Genomic DNA, 13,767 nt, shown 5'->3' with positions numbered 1-13,767 from the left:
GACAAAAAACTAAAAAAAAAAAAAAAACATTTTTTTTTTTTTTAGTGAGGGGGGTTTCTGGGTGCTCGGAAACCCCCCCCCCTGCGTGCGCCACTGCTCCATGTACTTCTCACAGACGCATCTTGTTGACTCTCCATGTCCTTCTGACAGACGCCACCTGTTAACACTCCATGACCTTCTGACAAACAGCTCCTGCTGAATCTCCATGTCCTTTTCACAGATGCCTCCTGCTGACTCTCCATGTCCTTTTCACGTAGACACCTTCTGCTGACTCTCCATGTCCTTCTCAGACGCCTCTTGCCAACTCTCCATGTACTTCACGTAGACACCTCCTGCTGATACTCCATGCCTCATGCTGACTCTCCATGTCTTTCTCACAGACACATTCTGCTGACTTTTCATGTCCTTCTGACAGATGCCCCCTGCTGACTCTCCATGTCCTTCTCACAGACGCCTCTTGCTGACTTTCCATGTCCTTCTGACAGACGCCACCTGCTAACACTCCATGTCCTTCTGAAAAACAGCTCCTGCTGACTCTCCATGTCCTTCTCACAGACGCCTCCTTCTGACTCTCCATGTCCTTTTCAGAGACGCCTCCTGCTGACTCTCCATGTCCTTCTCACAGATGCCTCTTGCTGACTCTCCATGTACTTCACATAGATACCTCCTGCTGATACTCCATGTCTCATGCTGACTCTCCATGTCCTTCTCACAGATGCCTCTTGCTGACTCTCCATGTTCTTCACATAGACACCTCCTGCTGATACTCCATGCCTCATGCTGACTCTCCATGTCTTTCTCGCAGACACAATCTGTTGACTTTTCATGTCCTTCTGACAGATGCCCCCTGCTGACTCTCCATATCCTTCTCACAGATGCCTCTTGCTGACTTTACATGTCCTTCTGGCAAATACCTTCTGTGGACGCTCCGTGTCCTTCTCATAGATGCCTCCTGCTGACTCTCCATGTCCTTCTGACAGACGCCACCTGCTAACACTCCATGTCATTTGACAAACAGCTCCTGCTGACACTCCATGTCCTTCTCACAATCGTCTCCTGCTGACTCTCTATGTCCTTCTCACAATCGCCTCCTGCTGACTCTCCATGTCCTTCTCACAGACGCCTCCTGCTGATTCCATGTCCTTCTCACAGTCGCCTCCTGCTGACTCATCATGTTCTTCTCACAGACGCCTCCTGCTGATACTCCATGCCTCATGCTGACTCTTCATGTCTTTCTCACAGACAGCATGTGTTGACTGTTCATGTCCTTCTGACAGATGCCCCCTGCTGACTCTCCATGTCCTTCTTACATATGCCTCTTGCTGACTTTACATGTCCTTCTGACAAATACCTTCTGTGGACGCTCCGTGTCTTTCTCATAGACGCCTCCTGCTGACTCTCCATGTCCTTCTGACAGACGCCACCTGCTAACACTCCATGTCTTTTGACAAACAGCTCCTGCTGACACTCCATGTCCTTCTCACAATCGCCTCCTGCTGACTCTCTGTGTCCTTCTCACAATTGCCTCCTGCTTTCTCTCCATGTCCTTCTCACAGACGCCTCCTGCTGATTCTCCATGTCCATCTCACAGTCGCCTCCTGCTGACTCTCCATGTTCTTCTCACAGACGCCTCCTGCTGACTCTCCATGTTCCTCTCACAGTTGCCTCCTGATGACTCTCCATGTCCTTCTCACAGTCGCCTCCTGCTGACTCTCCATGTCCTTCTGACAGACGCCACCTGCTAACACTCCATGTCTTTTGACAAACAGCTCCTGCTGACACTCCATGTCCTTCTCACAATCGTCTCCTGCTGACTCTCTATGTCCTTCTCACAATCGCCTCCTGCTGACTCTCCATGTCCTTCTCACAGACGCCTCCTGCTGATTCCATGTCCTTCTCACAGTCGCCTCCTGCTGACTCATCATGTTCTTCTCACAGACGCCTCCTGCTGATACACCATGCCTCATGCTGACTCTTCATGTCTTTCTCACAGACAGCATGTGTTGACTGTTCATGTCCTTCTGACAGATGCCCCCTGCTGACTCTCCATGTCCTTCTTACATATGCCTCTTGCTGACTTTACATGTCCTTCTGACAAATACCTTCTGTGGACGCTCCGTGTCTTTCTCATAGACGCCTCCTGCTGACTCTCCATGTCCTTCTGACAGACGCCACCTGCTAACACTCCATGTCTTTTGACAAACAGCTCCTGCTGACACTCCATGTCCTTCTCACAATCGCCTCCTGCTGACTCTCTGTGTCCTTCTCACAATTGCCTCCTGCTTTCTCTCCATGTGCTTCTCACAGACGCCTCCTGCTGATTCTCCATGTCCATCTCACAATCGCCTCCTGCTGACTCTCCATGTCCTTCTCACAGACGCCTCCTGCTGATTCCATGTCCTTCTCACAGTCGCCTCCTGCTGACTCATCATGTTCTTCTCACAGACGCCTCCTGCTGATACACCATGCCTCATGCTGACTCTTCATGTCTTTCTCACAGACAGCATGTGTTGACTGTTCATGTCCTTCTGACAGATGCCCCCTGCTGACTCTCCATGTCCTTCTTACATATGCCTCTTGCTGACTTTACATGTCCTTCTGACAAATACCTTCTGTGGACGCTCCGTGTCTTTCTCATAGACGCCTCCTGCTGACTCTCCATGTCCTTCTGACAGACGCCACCTGCTAACACTCCATGTCTTTTGACAAACAGCTCCTGCTGACACTCCATGTCCTTCTCACAATTGCCTCCTGCTTTCTCTCCATGTGCTTCTCACAGACGCCTCCTGCTGATTCTCCATGTCCATCTCACAGTCGCCTCCTGCTGACTCTCCATGTTCTTCTCACAGACGCCTCCTGCTGACTCTCCATGTTCTTCTCACAGTTGCCTCCTGATGACTCTCCATGTCCTTCTCACAGTCGCCTCCTGCTGACTCTCCATGTTATTCTCACAGTCGTCTCCTGCTGACTCTCCATGTTCTTCTCACAGACGCCTCCTGCTGACTCTCTATGTACTTCACATAGACACTTCCTGCTGATACTCCATGCCTCGTGCTGACTCTCCATGTCTTTCTCACAGACACCTTCTGCTGACTCTCTATGTCCTTCTCACAGATGCTTCTTGCGGGTGTGGTTCGTTTTATCGACAGTGTCTAGGTCGACAATGTTTAGTTCGACCACTATAGGTCGACAGTCACTAGGTCGACATGGATGGAAGGTCGACAGGGTTTCTAGGTCGACATGTGCTAGGTCGACAGGTCTAAAGGTCGACATGAGGATTTTTTTTTGTGTCGTTTTCTTCGTAAAGTGACCGGGATCCCAAATTAGTGCACCGTGTCCCCTCGCATGGCTCGCTTCGCTCGCCATGCTTCGGGCATGGTGCCTTCGCTCCGCTACCGCTTCGCTCCGCACACTTTACCGTTCCAATCGTAGTCCACGTGGATCGTTAAGTATGAAAAAATCCCCCCCCAAAAAAATGTGAAAAACTCATGTCGACCTTTAGACCTGTCGACCTAGCACATGTCGACCTAGAAACCCTGTCGACCTTCCATCCATGTCGACCTAGTGACTGTCGACCTATAGTGGTCGACCTAAACATTGTCGACCTAGACACTGTCGATCTTCAGACCGGATCCCGCTTCTTGCTAACTTTCCATGTCCTTCTGACAGATGCCCCCTGCTGACCCTCCATGTCCTTCTAACAGATGCCTCCTACTGAATCTCCATGTCCTTTTGAAAGCTTCATCCTGCTGACTCTTCATGTCTTCATTACAGGCACCTTCTGACCATTCTCCATGTCCAAACAATAGGGGGCAAGGTCCTGGACCACATACCGTCGCTTTATACATAAAAGGTGTTAACTTGGAGTATACTTGAGTTTCTTAGTGCATACTGTATTTGGCCAAACAGCTGAGTACATCCACCATGTTAAGGTGAATCCTATCAGAAGGGTCCCTAACATCTCCAATTCTAATACATTATGTCAATTTATCAGGACTTACCATAATAGTGTCCCTCAATACAGTATACAGACAGCAATGCAGGACATGTTGCTTCATAAAAACTCTACACCTTCTGTTGGGGATATCCATGGAAATTGTGCTCATTACAGTCACCAATAGCTTTCTCATAGTGAAATCCAAGGGTCACTTTCCTCCTCTTCCATACACTCTACTTCATTGGCTAATTTTCTATCTATAAACCTGTCATCACTTCATCTCCCTTTAGGTGTCCACATAAGGAAACATTCTCGGCCCCCTTCTTTTCTCCCTCTACAACTCCTTTCTTGGAAACTTCATAAGCTCCTTCTACCTTCAATACCATCTATACGCTGATGACACTCAAATCTATTTTTCCTCCCCTGACCTCTCTCTTTCATCCTCTCTCACATACGCAAGCCATCTCATCTTGGAAGTCACGCCAATTCCTAAAGCTTGGCCTGAAATTTTGGAGAGATGTTCATAACGTTATTGAACAGATCTTAGATGTTAAATTTCCCCTCTCCCCTTGACGTGCCCTATCGTGCCTTCCTTTTCCTTGTCTGGGGGTCTAAGAATAACAAGCTTATTTCACATATTCTTAATGCTGCAAAGTTCTCCACAGCAAAATACTGGAAGATCCTTTTCTCATCTCCCCTTCAGCTTGGGAAGAACAAAATTTGGTTTATTGCCTCCATGGTGCGAATTACTTATTTTCTTCAGGCTAAGGCAAATACACATAACCCCACATGGGATCCCCGGTTTGAGTTTAATCCTACACTGTAACAAATTTTTGTTATTTGCTATTTCAACTTCTCCCATTATGCTGCGGATGGTGTAAATATGCTTATTATCTATTACTATTTCTCTAACGTCCTAGAGGATGCTGGGACTCCATAAGGACCATGGGGATAGACGGGCTCCGCAGGAGACATGGGCACTTTAAGAAAGACTTTAGGCTCTGGGTGTGCACTGGCTCCTCCCTCTATGCCCCTCCTCCAGTTTGATACTGTGCCCAGAGGAGATGGGTGCACTGCAGGGAGCTCTCCTGAGTTTCCTGTAAGAAAGTATTTCGGTTAGGTTTTTTATTTTCAGGGAGCCTGCTGGCAACAGACTCCCTGCATCGAGGGACTGAGGAGAGAGAAACAGCCCTACTTCTCTGAGTTTCAAGGTCCTGTTTCTTAGGCTACTGGACACCATTAGCTCCAGAGGGATTGGTACGCAGGTTTCATCCTCGCCGTCCGTCCCAGAGCCACGCCGCCGTCCTCCTCGCAGAGCCAGAAGATAGAAGCCGGGTGAGTATGAGAAGAAAGAAGACTTCAGAGGCGGCAGAAGACGTCTGATATTCATAGAGGTAACGCACAGCGGTGAAGCTGTGCGCCATTGCTCCCGTTCACCTCACACACTCCGGTCACTGTAAGGGTGCAGGGCGCAGGGGGGGGTGCCCTGGGTAGCAGTATAAACCTCTCCTATGGCAAAAGCATATATATACATGTACAGCTGGGCACTGTACATGTATATAAAGAGCCCCCGCCAGGTTTTGATAGATTTTGAGCGGGACAGAAGCCCGCCGCCGAGGGGGCGGGGCTTCTTCCTCAGCACTCACCAGCGCCATTTTCTCCACAGCACAGCGCTGAGAGGAAGCTCCCCGGACTCTCCCCTGCTTACTGACGGTGACAGAGGGTTTTTCAAGAGGGGGGGGGGCACATAATTGGCTTGTGTATAAAGTTATAACAGCGCTACTGGGTAAAACATTCTGTGTTTTTTTCCTGGGTCATATAGCGCTGGGGTGTGTGCTGGCATACTCTCTCTCTGTCTCTCCAAAGGGCCTGGTGGGGAACCTGTCTGCAGAAAAGAGCTTCCCTGTGTGTGTGGGGTGTGTCGGTACGCGTGTGTCAACATGTATGAGGTTGAAGGCTCACCTAAGGAGGAGGGGGAGTGTATGAATGCAAGGTCTCCGTCGGCAGCGCCGACACCTGACTGGATGGATATGTGGAATGTCTTAAGTGCTAATGTGAATTTATTGCACAAAAGATTAGACAAAGCTGAGGCTAGGGAACAGTCAGGAAGTCAAACCATGCCTGTCCCAATGTCGACGAGTCCTTCGGGGTCTCAGAAGCGCACACTATCCCAAATAGTTGACACAGATACCGACACGGATTCAGACTCCAGTGTCGACTACGATGATGCAAAATTACAGCCAAAAGTGGCTAAGGGTATTCGATATATGATTATTGCAATAAAAGAGGTTTTGCATATCACAGAGGAACCCCCTGTCCCTGACACGAGGGTACACATGTATAAAGAGAAAAAAGCCTGAGGTCACCTTTCCATCCTTGTATGAGCTGAACGAATTATGCGAAAAGGCTTGGGAAACCCCAGACAAGAGACTGCAGGTTCCCAAAAGGATTCTTATGGCGTATCCTTTCCCGCAAAAGGATAGGATACGATGGGAATCCTCTCCTAAGGTGGACAAGGCATTGACACGCTTATCAAAAAAGATAGCGCTGCCATCCCAAGATAAGGCTACCCTCAAGGATGCTGCTGATCGCAAGCAGGAGGTTACCATGAAGTCCATTTACACACATTCTGGTACAATATTTAGACCGGCAATGGCGTCGGCCTGGGTTTGTAGTGCTGTGGCTGCATGGACTGATTCCTTATCAGCGGAGATTGAGACCCTAGATAAGGATACCATTTTAATGACCCTAGGGCATATAAAAGATGCTGTATTATATATGAGGGATGCTTAAAGAGATGTTTGTTTACTAAGTTCCAGTATAAACGCTATGTCTGTTTCCGCTAGGCAAGTCTTATGGACCCGACAGTGGACGGGGGATGCCGACTCGAAGAGGCATATGGAGTTTTTGCCTTACAAAGGTGAGGAGTTATTTGGAGAAGGCCTCTCGGACCTCGTCTCCACAGCTACGGCAGGTAAATCGAATTTCTTGCCTTATGTTCCCTCACAGCCTAAGAAAGCGCCTCATTATCAAATGCAGTCCTTTCGTTCGAATAAAAGCAAAAAAGTACGTGGATCGTCCTTTCTTGCCAGAGGTAAGGGCAGAGGAAAAAAGCTGCACACAGCTAGTTCCCAGGAACAGAAGTACTCCCCGGCCTCTGCAAAATCCACTGCATGATGCTGGGGCTCCCCTGAGGGAGTCCGCTCCAGTGGGGGCACGTCTTCGACTTTTCAGCCACATCTGGGTTCTCTCACATGTGGATCCCTGGGCAATAGAAATTGTTTCTCAGGGATACAAGCTGGAATTTGAAGAGGTCCCCCCTCGCCGTTTTTTCAAATCGGCTCTGCCAGCTTCTCCCTCAGAGAGGGAGTTAGTGTTAAATGCAATTCAAAAATTGTATCTTCAACAGGTGGTGGTCAAGGTTCCCCTACTGCAACAGGGGAGGGGATATTACTCAACCCTGTTTGTGGTCCTGAAACCGGACGGTTTGGTCAGACCCATTTTGAATTTAAAATCCCTGAACCTATACTTGAAAAAGTTCAAGTTCAAGATGGAGTCGCTCAGAGCGGTCATCGCCAGCCTGGAAGGGGGGGGATTTTATGGTTTCCCTAGACATAAAGGATGCGTACCTTCATGTTCCAATATTTCCACCTCATCAGGCGTTCCTGAGATTTGCTGTACAGGATTGTCATTACCAATTTCAGACGTTGCCGTTTGGGCTTTCCACGGCCCCGAGGATTTTCACCAAGGTACTGGCGGAAATGATGGTGCTCCTGCGCAAGCGAGGTGTCACAATTATCCCATACTTGGACGATCTCCTCATAAAAGCGAGATCTCGGGAGAAGTTACTGGACAGCGTGTCCCTTTCATTGAAGGTGTTACAGCAACACGGCTGGATTCTCAATATCCCGAAGTCGCAGCTGGTTCCTACGACGCGACTGACCTTCTTGGGCTTGATTCTGGACACAGACCAGAAAAGGGTTTTTCTTCCGACAGAAAAAGCTCAGGAACTCATGACTCTGGTCAGGAACCTATTGAAGCCAAAGCAGGTGTCAGTGTATCACTGCACTCGAGTCCTGGGGAAAATGGTGGCATCATACGAAGCCATTTCCTTCGGCAGGTTCCATGCGAGAACCTTCCAATGGGACCTGCTGGACAAGTGGTCCGGGTCACATCTACATATGCATCGGCGGATCACCCTGTCCCCCAGAGCCAGGGTATCTCTCCTGTGGTGGCTGCAGAGTGCTCACCTCCTAGAGGGCCGCAGGTTCGGCATTCAGGACTGGATCCTGGTGACCACGGACGCAAGCCTCCGAGGTTGGGGAGCAGTCACACAGGGAAGAAATTTCCAAGGTCTTTGGTCAAGTCTAGAGACTTGTCTCCACATCAACGTCCTGGAGTTGAGGGCCATATACAACGCCCTACGTCAAGCGGAGGCATTACTTCGCGACAAACCAGTTCTGATTCAGTCAGACAATGTCACCGCAGTGGCTCATGTAAACCGCCAAGGCGGCACAAGGAGCAGGGTGGCAATGGCGGAGGCCACCAGGATTCTTCGCTGGGCGGAGAATCATGTCAGCGCACTGTCAGCAGTGTTCATTCCGGGAGTGGACAATTGGGAAGCAGACTTCCTCAGCAGACACGATCTGCATCCGGAAGAGTGGGGGCTTCATCAGGAAGTCTTTGAACAGATCGCAAGTCGGTGTGGACTGCCCCAAATAGACATGATGGCGTCCCGTCTCAACAAAAAGCTAAAAAGGTATTGCGCCAGATCAAGAGATCCTCAGGCGGTAGCTGTGGACGCCCTGGTGACACCGTGGGTGTACCGGTCGGTCTATGTATTTCCTCCTCTTCCTCTCATACCCAAGGTGTTGAGAATAATAAGACAAAGAGGAGTGAGAACAATCCTCATTGTTCCAGATTGGCCACGAAGGACCTGGTATCTGGAGCTACAGGAGTTGCTCACAGAAGATCCGTGGCCTCTTCCTCTAAGACAGTATCTGCTGCAACAGGGGCCCTGTCTGTTCCAGGACTTACCGCGGCTGCGTTTGACGGCATGGTGGTTGAACGCCGGATCCTAGCGAAAAAAGGTATTCCGGATGAGGTCATTCCTACACTAATAAAGGCTAAGAAGGACGTGACATCAAAACATTATCACCGAATATGGCGAAAATATGTTTCTTGGTGTGAGGCCAGGAATGCTCCTACGGAAGAATTCCAGCTGGGCCGTCTCCTTCACTTCCTACAAACTGGAGTGAATTTGGCCTAAAATTAGGCTCCATTAAGGTTCAGATTTCGGCCCTATCCATTTTCTTTCAGAAGGAATTGGCCTCTCTTCCTGAAGTACAGACGTTTGTGAAGGGAGTACTGCATATTCAGCCTCCTTTTGTACCTCCGGTGGCGCCTTGGGACCTTAACGTGGTGTTAAGTTTCCTTAAGTCACATTGGTTTGAACCACTCAAAACGGTGGAGTTAAAATATCTCACTTGGAAGGTGGTCATGTTGTTAGCCTTAGCTTCGGCTAGGCGAGTTTCGGAATTAGCGGCTTTATCACATAAAAGCCCCTATCTGGTTTTTCATATGGATAGGGCGGAATTGCGGACTCGTCCTCAATTCCTACCTAAAGTGGTCTCATCCTTTCATATGAACCAGCCTATTGTCGTGCCTGTGGCTACACGTGACTTGGAGGATTCCGAGTCCCTTGATGTGGTCAGGGCTTTGAAGATTTACGTGGCCAGAACGGCTAGGATCAGAAAAACAGAGGCACTGTTTGTCCTGTATGCAGCCAACAAGGTTGGCGGCCCTGCTTCAAAGCAGACTATTGCTTGCTGGATCTGTAACACGATTCAGCAGGCGCATTCTACGGCAGGATTGCCATTTCCAAAATTGGTTAAGGCCCATTCCACTAGGAAGGTGGGCTCTTCTTGGGGGGTCTCGGCACTACAGCTGTGCCGAGCTGCTACTTGGTCGGGGTCAAACACCTTTGCAAAGTTCTATAAGTTTGATACCCTGGCTGAGGAGGACCTTCTGTTTGCTCAATCGGTGCTGCAGAGTCATCCGCACTTTCCCGCCCGTTTGGGAGCTTTGGTATAATCCCCATGGTCCTTACGGAGTCCCAGCATCCTCTAGGACGTTAGAGAAAATAAGATTTTAAACCTACCGGTAAATCTTTTTCTCGTAGTCCGTAGAGGATGCTGGGCGCCCGTCCCAAGTGCGGACTACTTCTGCAAGGCTTGTATATAGTTATTGCGTACATAAGGGTTATGTTATAGTTTCATCGGTGGTGTACCGAGGCTATGTTGGTTTTTCATACTGTTAACTAGATAGTATATCACAAGTTATACGGTGTGGATGGTGTGGGCTGGTATGAATCTTGCCCTTGGATTACCTAAAATCCTTTCCTCGTACTGTCCGTCTCCTCTGGGCACAGTTTCTCTAACTGAGGTCTGGAGGAGGGGCATAGAGGGAGGAGCCAGTGCACACCCAGAGCCTAAAGTCTTTCTTAAAGTGCTCTATCTCCTGCGGAGCCCGTCTATCCCCATAGTCCTTACGGAGTCCCAGCATCCTCTACGGACTACGAGAAATAGATTTACCGGTAGGTTTAAAATCTTATTTTCAGAATTATCCTTTGGTTCCTGCCTTGGTTTTGATTTACCTGACTGGTGCTATGTTCTCTTCCTAGCCTGTCGCCACTTCCTCCCTCCCCCGAAATAGAATCAGATTGTAAATCAATGACAGTCTGATGAAGGCCTTTGTCCTATGCCGCAGGACCCATTTGCGCACACGCAGAGAGGGTCTTGGGCATGCTCAAAGTACCTGGCTACTAAAAGCTGGTATAGTGTCAGGGTACTGGAGGCAGGTATAGTGTCAGGGTACTGGAGGCAGGTATAGTGTCAGGGTACTGGAGGCAGGTACATTGTCAGGGTACTGGAGGCAGGTATAGTGACAGGGTACTGGAGGCAGGTACAGTGTCAGGGTACTGGAGGCAGGTATAGTGTCAGGGTACTGGAGGCAGGTATAATGTCAGGTTACTGGAGGCAGGTATAATGTCAGGGTACTGCAGGCAGGTATAGTGTCAGGGTACTGGAGGCAGGTACAGTGTCAGGGTACTGGAGGCAGGTAGAGTGTCAGGGTACTGGAGGCAGGTACAGTGTCAGGGTACTGGAGGCGGTACAGTGACAGGGTACTGGAGGCAGGTATAATGTCAGGGTACTGGAGGCAGGTATAATGTCAGGGTACTGGAGGTGGTACAGTGTCAGGGTACTGGAGGCAGGTATAGTGTCAGGGTACTGGAGGCAGGTATAGTGTCAGGGTACTGGAGGCAGGTATAGTGTCAGGGTACTGGAGGCAGGTATAGTGTCAGGGTACTGGAGGCAGGTACAGTGTCAGGGTACTGGAGGCAGGTATAATGTCAGGGTACTGGAGGCAGGTACAGTGTCAGGGTACTGGAGGCAGGTATAGTGTCAGGGTACTGGAGGCAGGTATAGTGTCAGGGTACTGGAGGCAGGTATAGTGTCAGGGTACTGGAGGCAGGTATAGTGTCAGGGTACTGGAGGCAGGTATAATGTCAGGGTACTGCAGGCAGGTATAGTGTCAGGGTACTGGAGGCGGTACAGTGTCAGGGTACTGGAGGCAGGTATAGTGTCAGAGTACTGGAGGCAGGTATAGTGTCAGGGTACTGGAGGCAGGTACAGTGTCAGGGTACTGGAGGCAGGTACAGTGTCAGGGTACTGGAGGCAGGTATAATGTCAGGGTACTGGAGGCAGGTACAGTGTCAGGGTACTGGAGGCAGGTACAGTGTCAGGGTACTGGAGGCGGTACAGTGACAGGGTACTGGAGGCAGGTATAGTGTCAGGGTACTGGAGGCAGGTATAGTGTCAGGGTACTGGAGGCAGGTATAGTGTCAGGGTACTGAAGGCAGGTATAATGTCAGGGTACTGCAGGCAGGTATAGTGTCAGGGTACTGGAGGCGGTACAGTGTCAGGGTACTGGAGGCAGGTATAGTGTCAGGGTACTGGAGGCAGGTATAGTGTCAGGGTACTGGAGGCAGGTATAGTGTCAGGGTACTGGAGGCAGGTATAATGTCAGGGTACTGGAGGCAGGTATAGTGTCAGGGTACAGGAGGCAGGTATAGTGTCAGGGTACTGGAGGCAGGTATTGTGTCAGGGTACTGGAGGCAGGTACAGTGTCAGGGTACTGGAGGCAGGTACAGTGTCAGGGTACTGGAGGTGGTACAGTGTCAGGGTACTGGAGGCAGGTATAGTGTCAGGGTACTGGAGGTTGGTATAATATCTGGGGTACTAGAGGTGGTATAATATCTGGGGTACTGGAGGTTGGTATAATATCTGGGGTACTGGAGGTGGTATAATATCTGGGGTACTGGAGGTTGGTATAATATCTGGGGTACTGGAGGTTGGTATAATATCTGGGGTACTGGAGGTGGTATAATATCTGGGTTACTAGAGGTGGTATAATATCTGGGGTACTGGAGGTTGGTATAATATCTGGGGTACTGGAGGTGGTATAATATCTGGGGTACTGGAGGTTGGTATAATATCTGGGGTACTGGAGGTGGTATAATATCTGGGGTACTGGAGGTTGGTATAATATCTGGGGTACTGGAGGTGGTATAATATCTGGGGTACTGGAGGTGGTATAATATCTGGGGTACTGGAGGTGGTATAATATCTGGGGTACTGGAGGTTGGTATAATATCTGGGGTACTGGAGGTGGTATAATATCTGGGGTACTGGAGGTTGGTATAATATCTGGGGTACTGGAGGTTGGTATAATATCTGGGGTACTGGAGGTGGTATAATATCTGGGGTACTGGAGGTGGTATAATATCTGGGGTACTGGAGGTGGTATAATATCTGGGGTACTGGAGGTGGTATAATATCTGGGGTACTGGAGGTTGGTATAATATCTGGGGTACTGGAGGTTGGTATAATATCTGGGGTACTGGAGGTGGTATAATATCTGGGGTACTGGAGGTGGTATAATATCTGGGGTACTGGAGGTGGTATAATATCTGGGGTACTGGAGGTGGTATTATATCTGGGGTACTGGAGGTGGTATAATATCTGGGGTACTGGAGGTTGGTATAATATCTGGGGTACTGGAGGTTGGTATAATATCTGGGGTACTGGAGGTGGTATAATATCTGGGGTACTGGAGGTGGTATAATATCTGGGGTACTGGAGGTGGTATAATATCTGGGGTACTGGAGGTTGGTATAATATCTGGGGTACTGGAGGTTGGTATAATATCTGGGGTACTGGAGGTGGTATAATATCTGGGGTACTGGAGGTGGTATAATATCTGGGGTACTGGAGGTGGTATAATATCTGGGGTACTGGAGGTGGTATAATATCTGGGGTACTGGAGGTGGTATAATATCTGGGGTACTGGAGGTGGTATAATATCTGGGGTACTGGAGGTGGTATTATATCTGGGGTACTGGAGTTTGGTATAATATCAGGATACCGAGTACACTTGCATAGAGTGAAGTGTGTGAGGCATGATGATGCACAAGAATACATTCAGCAGAGATGGACTAAAGAGTATGAGGCGTGAGGCACTAGCAGTAAAGGAAATGGATATATAAGGAACACTAGGGAGCCAAGCAAGGGCTGCATACCAGGACTGACCGACTGAGTTCCTGTCCACCAGGGAAGTACTGAGCCTGCGTACTGATGAGCTGGGCTCTGGCTCAGACGTGTGAATGAGTCTATAGGGTCCAGCGGGTGACAGGTGCCCCCTTGCTGTATGTCTGTGTGTTGGGATAAAGCTGGGATCACACTCCCTGATAGGGAGGTCCAAGTGGCAAT

The sequence above is a fragment of the Pseudophryne corroboree genome, chromosome 10 (genome assembly GCF_028390025.1).
Source record: "Pseudophryne corroboree isolate aPseCor3 chromosome 10, aPseCor3.hap2, whole genome shotgun sequence".
Classification (NCBI taxonomy): domain Eukaryota; kingdom Metazoa; phylum Chordata; class Amphibia; order Anura; family Myobatrachidae; genus Pseudophryne; species Pseudophryne corroboree.
Note: the sequence above shows the minus strand (reverse complement) of the source record.